Source organism: Lepisosteus oculatus, chromosome 6 (genome assembly GCF_040954835.1).
Source record: "Lepisosteus oculatus isolate fLepOcu1 chromosome 6, fLepOcu1.hap2, whole genome shotgun sequence".
NCBI lineage: Eukaryota > Metazoa > Chordata > Actinopteri > Semionotiformes > Lepisosteidae > Lepisosteus > Lepisosteus oculatus.
Window position 1 is genome coordinate 39,956,140 of NC_090701.1, and position 13,369 is coordinate 39,969,508.

Genomic DNA, 13,369 nt, shown 5'->3' on the forward strand with positions numbered 1-13,369 from the left:
TAACTTTACAAGCTTTCTCCCAGACTATATATTTTCCCACCAGTAAAGCAGATCCAGTGACTTCTTACGTCCACATCCTGCATTGTTCCAATGTAATCACTGTGGGACTGATAACCAAGCTTCCACACAAACACACTGAGAGCAAAGATAATAAAAGCCATTTGAAACAGGGTTAAAAAGCAAAAATAATAAAGAGGCTGGAGAAAACAGTTCTAGGAGTGATTAAGAATGCTGAAAGACCGACATAATCAAATGTTTTTGTAATGCACATAGACAAATGAAAAACACTGCAATCATCTTTGGGCGGCGGCACAGTGGCGCAGTGCTTAGCATTGCTGTCTCACAGTGCTGGGGCCCTGGGTTTGATTCCTAGGGTGCTGTCTGCAGGGAGTTTGAATGTTCTCCCTGTGTTCACGTGAGTTTACTCCAGATTTACTCCAATTTCCCCCCACAGTTAAACAGTTAAAAGACATACTGGTAGGTTCATTGTCTTCTGGCACAATTGGACCTGGCATGCATGTCAGGCTGCTGGTGATATGGCAGCCCACTGAAGCTAAGCAGGTGTGACCCGGTCGATACCTGGAAGGGAGACCTCCTGGGAAAAACTAAGGTTGCTGCTGGATGAGGTGTTAGTGGGACCAGCAGGGGGCGCTCACCCTGCATTCCATGTGGGTCCTAATGCCCCAGTATAGTAGCGGGGAAACTATACTGTAAACAGGACACTATACTGTAACATAAAGATGTAAAACCGAGGCGTAAAGCCAAGACGTAAAACCGAGGTCCTGACTTTCTGTAGTCATTAAAAATCCCAGGGCGTTTCTAGAAAAGAGTAGGGTTGTAACCCTGGTGTCCTGACCAAATTTCCCATTGGCCCTTACCAATCATGGCCTCCTAACAATCCCCATCTATGAATTGGCTTCATTACTCTGCTCTCCTCCCCACTAATAGCTGATGTGTGGTGAGCGTTCTGGCGCACTATGACTGCCGTCGCATCATCCAGGTGGGGCTGCACATTGGTGGTGGTGGAGGGGAGTCCCCATTACCTGTAAAGCGCTTTGAGTGGAGTGTCCAGAAAAGCGCTATATAAGTGTAAGCAATTATTATTATTATTATGTCTGTGTGTGCCCTGCCGTGTGCCTGTTTCTAGGATAAGCTCCAGCTCCCCTGCAACCCAGATAAAGAGGTTAGAAAATGGATTAATGGACATTTGTAGACCTTTTTTGTAGGTCTACAAAGGTCTATGTTTGTAGACCTACAAACATACCTTAATCTTGTGTGCTGCTTTCAAAGCTTAAGGCCTTACATAGAGAAGACTTATATCTTCATTGCAGATTCTGTCTGCAGGTTCCCTCAGGGACGTATATTGAAACAGAGAGAAGAACTGGCCAGCCATTCAGTCTTAAAGGTCAGATTTAAACTATTAGGCCTAAAGCTTATTAAGTTTGCTTCTTCGTGGTCTGAAAGTAATATACTGTAGTAATACATACTAAATGTAGAAAGGGTAATTAAGCTGAAAGCTGTTATACTGTATACAGTTTTTGGATAGAAATGTTGCTCGTTATTACACTGCATATCATGGCATACATTAGGGTGCTTTCTGACGTCAACAAGCGGTTAGGTCACTTTGAATAATTGTATAGGTAATTTTTAGCATTTTTATTTTTCTGCACAAAATGTCATGTTCGTAAACAAATGAGTCGATTTCCAAATTCAGTACACACAAAATATACAGTATTTGGTCAAAATGTGAGTGACGTTTTTGTGCTTCATGAAAAAAGAAATGTTTTCATTTACTCTGTCCTGAAGATACAACAGATCAAAACAATTAGGAAGATACAGTCAACTAGAATTGTATAAACTAAATTTTGAAATGGTTGTCTTAGTCTAAATTTACTATAAAGACTGCCTTGTTAGCTGCCATAGAGAACTTTTCTGTTTTTTTAATCTCTTTGAACTCCATTGCTTGTTATTAGAAGCCCCTAGGTGGAATTGTAAAAGTCAGTATGGTCTCCTGAAAGGGATTTACTGTATCTCCAAATAATTAAATAGCTGGTTATACTTTTGTGCTGCTCTAGGCCCACAACTAGCATGAAAATTAGGGCTGTTTTTAATTGTTTATTCATAGACATAAACATTGAATTGTTATTTTCTGTAAAAACCATATATAAATTAAAATCAAAAGTAAGAATATTCCTTAAGCAACTGAAGAAGGCTGCAATCCAACACATACTGATTAAAATGATAAGAACACTTATGAAAAGTGCTTCAATTTATGTGCAAAGTTAAAAGACTTTTTTAATGAAAAAAAGGCAAGGAATACTGGTGCAAAATAAAAAACTTCAAAATTAAGTGCAAAGTAATAAGATAAAAGCCACTGAGATGTTTTCATCCATACAGAATTACAGTATTTGCATATCATCCAATAGGATTCTCCACAGTATTGATAATTTTACCTTCAGGAAGAGAATATTATTCATATGCAGTGTTGTGACATATACAGTATAAGTTATTATAAAGCACTAGTCTTACTGTATGTATGTTGTTGAAAGCTTCATCATTTTGAAATACACAGACAGGGTTATTCAACTGAAGCAAACTTTAAAATCCTTCATTAAAACTTCATAAAAACTACGGAGAGAGTACAGAGAAAGGGGAACTCTAGTCCCAGTTTCTTAGATCTTAAATCTCAGTAACAAAATAAATTAATTGGCGTTATAGAAAAATGTTACAATTTCAAATTAAGCACAAATTCATGAACTTTGTGAAAGTACTTTAAGTCTCCATGTTGTCGCAAACTCGCAATCGAGTTCCCACAAATTACAACGTGATGCAGCCCTTCCTGCTCCCTAGTCACTGTAATGACTAATGTAATGTGAAGTATGAGTGAATAAGTACAAGTTGTGCAGCAGATATTTTACTAAGTAGTATTTGTAGGCAAAACTGTCTCACAATCTAAAGCAATATTTCTTTAGGATTAAAATAGATGTATTCACAAGCCTGTTTGTTTACAATGTCATAAGGCTGCTTCACGTCACTGGAAGTTTTTTTTTTGTCTCGTTCTGAATTGCAGAACATGGTGCTGCTGATACCTGGACATTTTGTCTATTTTGTGATGTAAATTGGAGGTTTTACAAGTTACTTTGTACATTTGACTTTTATTGTTGTTTGAAAAGCTCTCATCAATACTGATTCTTTGTAACCCCCAAATCTAAAAATAGCATTGCAGTTCCCTTAAGAAGATTACAGAAGACGAGGAGGGAACCTCAAATCCTCACACGCATTGACAAAATAACAGGCATCTTCTGATTACAGTGAAGCACTGGAAGTGCATTAAAAACTTTTCTTGAAGTTGATAATTCGGCTTCTTTCAAGAAACAGCTGGATGAGATCCTCGAATCAGTTAGCAACTAGCCAGCCAGGGTCAAATTGGCTCTTTGTGTCTATATTCTTTCTTACAATGCTACAGCCTTTTGGGCTTTCAAAGACCCATCTATAGCACACAGTACATGCGCTTAAGAGGACATAGTACTCATTGACTGTTTTAAAGATAGCACTGCTTGAAAGAAAATCAAGAGGGACAGTAGTCCATACACCAAGTTACAAAGAGGCAGTGGGCTGCCAGTCACTGTCTAAACAAAAAGCTTATATAGAACAGCAAGGATGAAACTAAATTCCCTGTTGTGCCAAAAAGGCTATTCTGCTTTAAATGCACACTTCCAGACATTCTTATATGTGAAAGACTAATGCCAATGCTTGTCATGTAATAAAAGCAACACATCATGATAGCAAGACATGTTTCTACTCAATTGTTTTACTTTTTATTACTTCTTCTTCCTCTTCCTTCACTTTTTCATTTTCTCTTTTTTATTAAGACCCAGTGACTTTTGAAAACCCACGTGAACATCAGATTTTCCGTTTAATTTAAAAATATCTCCTAATCCTTGTTGGAAACTCTTATGTTTTTACAATAACATCATCACATCATTTTCAATAACCACTTATCCAATTCAAGGTCACTGTGGCCCAGAGCTAAGGCTAGTTACACCCAGGACAGGACGGCAGTCCATCACAGAGCAACACTTAGAAATACAGAAATTGATCATTTAAGAGATTAAATTCATGCATGAATTGGATGTCCTAGTAAACTGCCTTTGTTAATCTCTCGGAAGACTTTTTACCTCTGAACAAGAAGCCAAGCCAATTGTTACTGCTTAGACAGGAAGGCAGTTTTACACCTGTGCCTGTTTGTTTGTGGACCATATTTATCCCAATTGTTTCTTCTATCTTGGCTTCTGTGTTTCATCCTGCCAGTATATATAACTGGGGGTCAGTTAAATTTGAAAATTTGTTCATGTAACAATGTGCTTATCATGGATATATCCAAACGACAATACGAGGCATATCATTCTTCAGGTTTTGGAAGTTTATGTGCAGGCTGGGGAACCTGTGGTACACAACAAATCTCAGGTGAAGTTCAGTTTCAGGGTACGAATGCAAAGGAGAAGAAAACAAATGAAATGTCTTTTCATGAAATGAAATGGAATTTCAAGTGTGGGTAGCATAGACCATGCAACAACAGTTCTCAAACGTGTTTCACTTTGAAGATGGTGAGCGTGTTTTCCAGCTGTGTTTGGGTCAGCCTTGGCTTAATGCTTAAGTAAATATTTCTGGCTTACCTGGCCTCCTGTGGGGACACTAATCATGCTTGTCTTGTATAGTTCGTCATTAACGATTGCGACAGCTGCACTTTCCCATACTGTAGTTCAGGCTTTTCAGGGGATAAGTGGCACTGTTACAACTAGCAGGGAGTACAGTTAGACCCCAGTAACATCGGCCCAAAATGTCTGATTTACAATGGATATCAATGTCTCTCCATTTGTCACTATCTGGAATTCTACATACAGTACAATACCCAATTGTAAAATGTGGCCTGGAGCGCATAAAAATAGAATTTGGTTTCAGCTAAATCTACTAAAACAAAAAGAGAACAGCCTGACCAAAACAATGAAGTATTTTACAGTCTATAATTTCTCACGCTATTCTCAGGCTATTAGATCCTTATTTAATATTTCTTTTTCCTTTGCTTCTTAGCTTATTTTATTCATTTGACAAAAAATGTTGGTCCTCAGGCTACCATTGTTCAAGAGAAATGCAAAAGCTATTTTCAACATTAAGAAGCTATCAATGTAGATAAAATCAGACAAATATAACTGCTGACAGGCTGTGTCATCAGTACACCATGACCCTGTAAAGGATGTGAGAACTGTCACTTGAGAACAGGACATTTGGTCCATAATGTTTGCATGTTTGCTGGATGCCTGTTGACCCTTTTGTGAGTGTGACGTCTGGAAATCAGCATGCAAACTAATCAGAGAGCATGCTTTGTCAAACTTATCAGATGCCTAATGAAAAGGCTTTGATTTGGGAAAGCCTGAAGCAGCACTGAAAAATACCATCATTAAAGTCACTACTATAAACTGTGAAAAAGGGTTGTCTAAACTAATCTCAGTGTGGAGCAGCTCTTTCATTCAGCTGCTTAACTGGATGTGCTGCTGATTGCTTTTGTCACTGGGGTGTAGCCAGCTTCCATTCTGCACTGTGATGAGCTGCACATTGAGTCATATTAACCTGAAAGGGCAGACTCGCCTGAATGAAGTCATTCATTTCATTGGCTGTTTCTTGTAGGTGAGGATCCTTCAGGAGCAATTACAGGAGGTGATTGACAAGGCCTATACAGGATCTGCACACTCTCTGGCAGGTAGAGCAGGTGTTGATCTGGGAGGTATCAGGTCTTTTACTATGAAGTTCAATCATGGTGAGCTCACTTCAACACTCTTAATAATTTACTTCCCATTTTGATGTCTTTGAGTCTCAAAAGACTGGGCTCCTTCACAGATATTCTTCCTCCGTCAAGGAACACTTCCTCTATTCTAGCCAGTAGGTCTTGTTACAACAAGCATACAGTAACAAATAAAGGGTGGTTTACCACAATAATCAAGCGAAATTATACACTCACAGCCTTTTAATATTGTATTGGTCACAAATATCAGTAGAAAAATAAGATGAATAGTAAATCTCAGTTTAGAAAGACAAAATTCTAGGAGTCACAGATGATTACTTAACCCCAATTGATAATGTTCAAAATAATAAATGAATAATTGTTGTCTTTCAATGATGCTCAATTAGATTCAATTTAATATCACATATGCTAAAGTATTACATAAAATTTAATACAAACAGTGAATGTATAAATTCTGATATACTGTATAAAAAGTAGTTGCATACAAAGTAGTTCACATTTTAAAGAAAGACTACAAGTTCTATTTACAGTACCTTTTTTTACTGTAGTGCAACTGTAAACTATAAAATGGGAAAGTAGCTTTTCATCCATCAACACCACAGCACCCCCTCCACCCATCTCCTTTCCCTCTAAAAGCAGGGTTCCTCAAGGTTTCAGGCTAAGAGCCTCTGGAGCATGATCAAAGTCTACAGCGATCAACCACAAATCTATATCACTCTTTACAAGGCTTCCTGTTCTTGCCCAACACAGAGCTCTACTGTAGATTAAACTAATATCGCAGAATTACCCCAACAAGAAAAACATCACTCCAAAACAAGGGTCAAAACTCTGACTCCAGATATCCATTTAAAATGACTGGTCCTTTTTGCAATATTCACCCTAGAGATATTCGTTTCTGTGCTTTAAATTCATTCCTAGACAAAGACAAAGATAAAACTCCTAAAAACAACCTTCACAGAAAGCCCAAGACCATTAATGTGATCACTTCTCCCTCGAATTGCCTCGCCTTCGATCATTTGTTTTTCAGAAACACAAGAAAATGTAACAGGAAGCAAAGCAATAAATTCTGCCAATTCTCTAAGATTTATGCATTTCTGAACATTTACAGTATAATCTTAAATATTTTGTCCAAACAATGTGAGAATCATGTATTGCATAAAATAAAATATTGGCTCTTATACTATAGGTTCAATTGCACGTGCAGCTCTAAAAAAATCAAATAGTAACATTCCTCTTGCCAACAATATATTTTATAACATTTTTAAAGGGCAATAAGCAGGATGTTTCATTTTCTAATAAAAAAGTGAAATTTAGCAAGGCTCAAAATATCTTCATTGTGTTATTCTGCAGTAACTCAAGTAAGCAGAAAGTACTCCCTCAGAATACATTTCTTTAAATGATTTGAAGGCCATAAATCTCATATTTTATAGTATTTTTTCCCTCAAAGGCAATAAATTGTCATATAAATTAAATCAATGAATTCCATTTTGTATAGAAGTAAGACAGACTGGGGCATGTTTCAAAGTTTAAGTCATTTAAAAATGTCTAAAGTTTGTCTTCAATAAATGGAACAAATTGACATAATCAGATTCAAACTTATAGCTGCTGCATTGGTAACTAATTGTTTTCATTTTATAAGAATTTTGTAAAAATAATTTATTTTCTAAATGTCACATCTGTGAGAATAGTAATTTAATTATTTGGGCTGAGTATCTACACTCACTGTGTACTAATCCGTGCAATAATTTCAAAATAAATCACCTGTTTCTTCCCGCATATTTTAATGCACTTCCTCAAGGGTTCACAGGGAAACGCAAAGGGAGGTGGTGAACTCATCTTCTGGTGACACATGAATAGGTAGGTGCATCTATCATGCATCATCCATCTAACCACTTCTAACCATTTTTTAACGACGTCTTCCAATTCAGAGTCTCAAGGGAGCCACAGCCTATCCCAGCAACCCAGAGTAACTGTACATTGTGGATGGGATTGCAGTCTGTCATAGGGCAGACACACAGACACAAATACACACGCTCAAATCACACGCCAATTTTCCTTAATTGGGTAATTTTAACCCAATTAATGTCTTTGAACTGTGGGAGGTGCTCCACCCAGAGGAAACCGTTGCGGATTCAGAACATACAAACTCCACACAGATAGCTCCCCAGAAATTGAAGCCAGGGCCCCAGCTCTGGCAATGCTGAACACTGTGCCACCATGCTGCACCTATACATCATACTGTTCACTATCATATATTTCAATAGCACTGACTGCCTTCTCTTGCTACAGTGAGTAAAAACGTTGTAGTTGAAGTCTTACAGTACATTTTCTGTAATAAAAAATGGACTGGATGGTAGCCTTTTCAGCTGCAGTCTTTAGCTCAGATAGATGAGGGAGTGGAAATGTAGAACATTGCATGTATTCAGAGTTTGGATACAGACCATTTTGTTTCGAATGTTTTCTTAAAAACTGCGTTTTAATTTTCAGTTGTCAAAAATGCACTCAGAATATTCAAAGGCATGGAAAAGTGAACCCAGTGGCCTTCTTCAGAAGGAGTGAAACATGGACCAGAGGACACAAGTGGAATTGCATTTTGTTTCACCCAAAGGGTTATGGGAGTCATTGTTAAAATTGATGCCTTGACTTCCTTCAAGAAACAGCTGGATGATATGGCTGAATGGCCTCTTCTCATTTGTAACCTTTCATATGTTCTTAAGTTGCAATTCAGCCTAAACAAAGCTTTGTGTTGCAAATGACAGGGCTGATATTAGTCCAGTATTTTGTTTTACCACTGACTATAGATTGTGGATCTAAACTGTATGGCCGACTTTTATTGTGAATTGACCTAATGAAGAGTTCCTGCCATGATGGCTGTTTCAGTTTAGAGAAGTGGTATCACGCTTCAAATTTCACTTGATTTTACATGATATTTTTTTCCCTCCATGTAATGCTCAATTCTGCTTACAAATGTCTTGCAATTAATCTTTTGGAAGTGCTGCCTGTTACCAAGAGATTAAATCAAGTTTAAAAACATTCAAGTCTGGCAGCCGGCATCGTGTGGTAAATCTATGCTGACAGATATTAAATTGTCTTTTAACTGAAGTCCTGCAGAAAACACCCAAATCATTAGTTTGTCCTTTCTTTTGATCATAACCAGATGCTGCTTTCTAACCAGCTGATAAAACTTGTGTTTGTTTATTGTTTCTTATTGCTGTACAGTCCACAGACTTATTGGAATAACAGTTTTTATTGGTTAGCTTTACTCCTAAGCAAGAAAAACAATTCCCTAGGCCAGTCCTCGAGTATTGCACTGAGGCTGATGTCATTAATAACTATCAAATGTCCTTCTCCTTTCTGCTCTTGATCCGGTGTTTGATGCCATGGAACAGACCCTCCCTTTCGCTGGAGAGGAGGATGTTGAAAAGTCAAGAACAACAACAGCTGTTTTTGCGGTTGCCTCACCACAGAATGGAAAAAGAGTGTGCTGTATTCTTCACACTCAGAGACACATAGACACTGGGTGACCTGGTACAGTATGTGATGCCATTGAAACATAAGATCTTGGTATCTGAAGCACACGTCTTAGTTTCGCACTAGGTCTTTGAATGTGATAACTGAAATGTGCAACTCCTAGTTTGAAAGATGCATTTATTTGAATGTCCTCGTCCAAGGCACCTAATGTGAGCTTTGTATATATAAGCTTTAGTTTCCTAAGTGCTAAGTCTTAAGTGCTAACCAAATGAACAAACCCCCTACATTGCTTCCCCTTCACAGTGAACTCAATTATATTTCCACAACAGTCATGTGTGGACACTTTAATTTTTATGATGTGTTTTGCCATGGAACAGCGTACTCTTTCATACTAATTTGCCCTTAGTATTTGTGAGCAGTTTGTCTTCACAGCAGAAGTGTTTCTACTGTAACAGGAAAAAAAGGACGTTTTACATTTCCTTCCTACTAACCAGATAATGAAACAGAAATATTTCTGCAAAGGGTTCAGCCCATAATCCATTGGACATAGTCTAATCGGGTTGGACATGCCTGTGACTGGAGTGTGTTATTAATGAAGTATCAACATTTGTACTAACATTAGAATTTGACTAGGCAATCATTCTCTTGACAGCCCATTTATCTTTATTGCCTGTTAGATGAGGATTTAACACTTAAGTGTTTACTGCTGCTGCAAGTTAATTGACCTCTATTTCTCCTTTAAAATGTAGGGCAAATCAAGCACTTACTATCCCAGGAGAAGTTAAAGTCAACAATCTATAGTGCTGAAATCATGGCAACTGTGTCAGTGACAGTTATAATTTAGCAGAATGACTGGAGCCCATTTGCAATTTCAGTTTTTCATGGTTGAGAGTTCAACTAGGTAAACTATATAGTGTTAGGGTGTTAGGAAATGTTGCTACTGGTCACATTCTGTTTAAAACGGTGGCAAATAACTTTGATGTAAGACAATAAGGATCGTCAGAGATAAATGAAGCAATCCAAACCTATACAACTGAAAATACGTCACTTAGTAAACAATAACACTGACTTCAGAGCAGGTGCTTGGCACAACAATTCATGTACAGTTCCAAAATGTAGAAAAACATGCATCTGAGAGCCTCCTGCCAGATTGATATTAGCATCTTAAAATCACTTCTTCAGTCTGCAACATCTGGAGTGGCAGAACTACAAAGAAAAAATAAGATTTCCTCAGGGCTTCATATTGCACTAGAACTGTATCAGACCATTTCATGTGCTGAGCCATTCACAAGACATCAATACTGAAATATTATAGTCTGCATATGTAAGGGTACTGGCTGCTATGATTTTCTTTTCATTTTTGTTTTGCGCTATATATACAGTATAGTTTTAATTATTCAGGAAAAATTTCAGATTCATTCATTTTATTTAGATGTATATGAATTAAGTATCTACATATTCAGTAAAGTAATACACTCTCAACAGGTGTTTCCAATCTGGCCTGCCTTGGTCACTGAGCCCTACGCTGCAAAAGATGATTGTCATGGTAACTCAGAGTCTGTTTTTAAATGTTACCATGTTTCTTGTGTTTTCTGACAACAAGCTCAAATAAACTAGTTTTCTTTCCAGGACATTTACTCCATTCTATATCCAGGAAGACATTACAGTGAATTTGAGAAGAAGTCTAATTTAGTCTAGATTAACTGCCTCAATCTGGATTGACTGAGGTTGATAACCTTTATTAATTAGCATAAAGTTTTGTGATTTAGCTATTGAATACGAATAGCTTTAGAGCAGGAATCCAACACCCTACTTTGTTTATCCTATGGTTTTAGGTTTTATAATTATTGATAAGTACTGTATAAGTACTGTATGAGAGTTGGGGTTAAAAGGCAGTACAGGACAGTATATTTATCCATTTCTCTGATATCCCAATACCTTGTAAGATGAATCAAACTTTATGATATCACTGAGCTGAGGAATAGATTTCTAAAAACTGTTATCAGAATATGGTGCATGTGCCAAGATTGTTATTAAGAATTATAAGTAAAGGCAAAGCTGTAATTTTTCCATACAATCTAAAGTTAAACATTAGGGTATGGATTATGGTTAGCTAGAATTTCTTAAGGTTTTGGTCATCATGATATTCAAAGGCAGACATCAGTCTACTATTTGGACTGCGTTAAACCCAAGGATTAATCAGAGCTTAAACTGATGGGTAACTGTAGTTTTAAATATGAGATAAGTCTACAGCTAGGATTACAAAAACACTGTTACGTACATCATTCCTAGACTCCAGTTTACTTAATGAAAAAAAATACAAACCTTCTTTAAACAGTAGTTCAAGTTTTCAGCATTTGGAAAGAAAACACAAATCTGTATACAGTATGTAGTATATAGCTCTGTTCACCTGGAGGTTGCTAGGAAAATATAATTCCACGAACAATTGTGATAAACATATTTCTTCAGATATGACCTTTTCACACACATAAAACCTCTGTGAAAAAAAAGTGCAATTAAAATTGCTTCTGCTTCTGAAAGCTATTTAGATTTGCCTGCAATTTATATAAATGACCTTTTCCCCGCACTGTCTCAAATAGAACTGACTGTTTCAAACGGCAGAGGAAGCACTTAACCTGAGAACTGTGGGGCTGCATGTAGCTCTCACATAAATAATTCTGAATTTGAATCTAGAGGGGTTGGCATCATTTTGTTTCATTGCTTTTCCAAGGCCCACAGAACATTTACACGTATTGTATGTTGGATCCTTTACATTCAGAGCTGCAGTCACTTAAGTAAGGTATTTAGCACTCTGGCCTGGTGTTAATCATATTGCTATGGTACAGATGCTGTGTAGGACACATGGGTATGCTTGCCTCTGTCAGGAATCTTCTTTTTGGTTACGCCGTTATGGAAAGTACTGTGGTCAAACCCCAGGTGATAGAGTCTCAGGTTTTCTCGGATAAATATTCTGGCGTTTCGTGAGGGTTTTAGTCCATGAGGGCTGGTAGTGACCTGAGTCAGCTCCTTAGTGTCTTAATTGGACCAATTAACAGCTTCTCAGAGCTCTTCGGGTTAGGTAGTTTTAAGATTTACAAAACCTGCAGACATGCTGTAACCCCTTTCACTGTCACCAGTGAAAAGCCCAAAGAAGAAACCAAGATACTCTGGATATTAATTTTCATGTGGAGCCCCCAGTGTCACTGAGCTGTCATTGAAATAGTTGTCATAGCTGCCTATTGTAATACGAGCTGTTTGAATCTATTGTGTTCATTAAGAACATGACCAAAACAAATCACACCTAAACATTTTTATAACAGAGATCCTATTCAGTTTGCTTTGAGGCTAAAATCCACAAAATAAGATACAGTATGTATGCACCGTGTCCCTGTCAAAAGTTGACAGCTGACTCTCTTCCAGAGACGTTTAATAAATCCTCCTGCTGGCTGGGTTTCAGACCCATGTTGACACTGTCAGAATAGAACAAAGACCTCTTTTGTATTTCTCTCTGAAACATCTGTAAGTGCAGGAGAAAGAAATACAAAACCAATCTCTCAGTTTTTCAATGATGAACGAGCATGTTAGCATTTTATTTTTGTGAGATCATATTTCCTTGCTGAACAAAGAAATTAGATGCTTCTCTGTCACATCAAATATAAGTAACATCTATCTTTCTGCATTGATTTCTGTATCTGTCCTTTGTTTATCCTTGCTTAGAGGGCATTCACAAGAGATCCTGGACTTACATTACATGTGGTTTTTTAATGTATTGTCCATGTCTAAAGAGATAAGACATTTTCCTCTTTATGTATAAAATGAATCTATCACTGAAGACAAAAGAAACTTTTTTTTCTCTTTCTAAAATGCAAAAGAAATTTCGGGCATCAATTATTCTGAACATCTAAATATATTCACATTTTATAATTATATTTATTATTTTGTTCTATTCCACAAGAGACTGAAACTTTTAATCAGCCACATGTGACATTTTTGTGAAGTGTTTCTGAACAAGTTTCATTATTCAGAAAATCACTCATCAGTGATGTATCCGTCTTCATTTCGAATACTGTACCTTCAACAAAGCTTCTTGTTTAAAAA

General features: G+C 37.1%; 1 long non-coding RNA gene across 1 annotated transcript; it reads left to right on the forward strand.

The window, feature by feature from the left end:
- The first annotated feature begins 5,695 nt into the window (after nt 1–5,695).
- LOC138239355 (uncharacterized) lies at nt 5,696–8,447 on the forward strand. Its single transcript, XR_011189811.1, has 3 exons — nt 5,696–5,815; nt 7,599–7,657; nt 8,288–8,447. It is a non-coding gene; the product is annotated as an uncharacterized lncRNA (long non-coding RNA).
- Nucleotides 8,448–13,369: the final 4,922 nt, after the last annotated feature.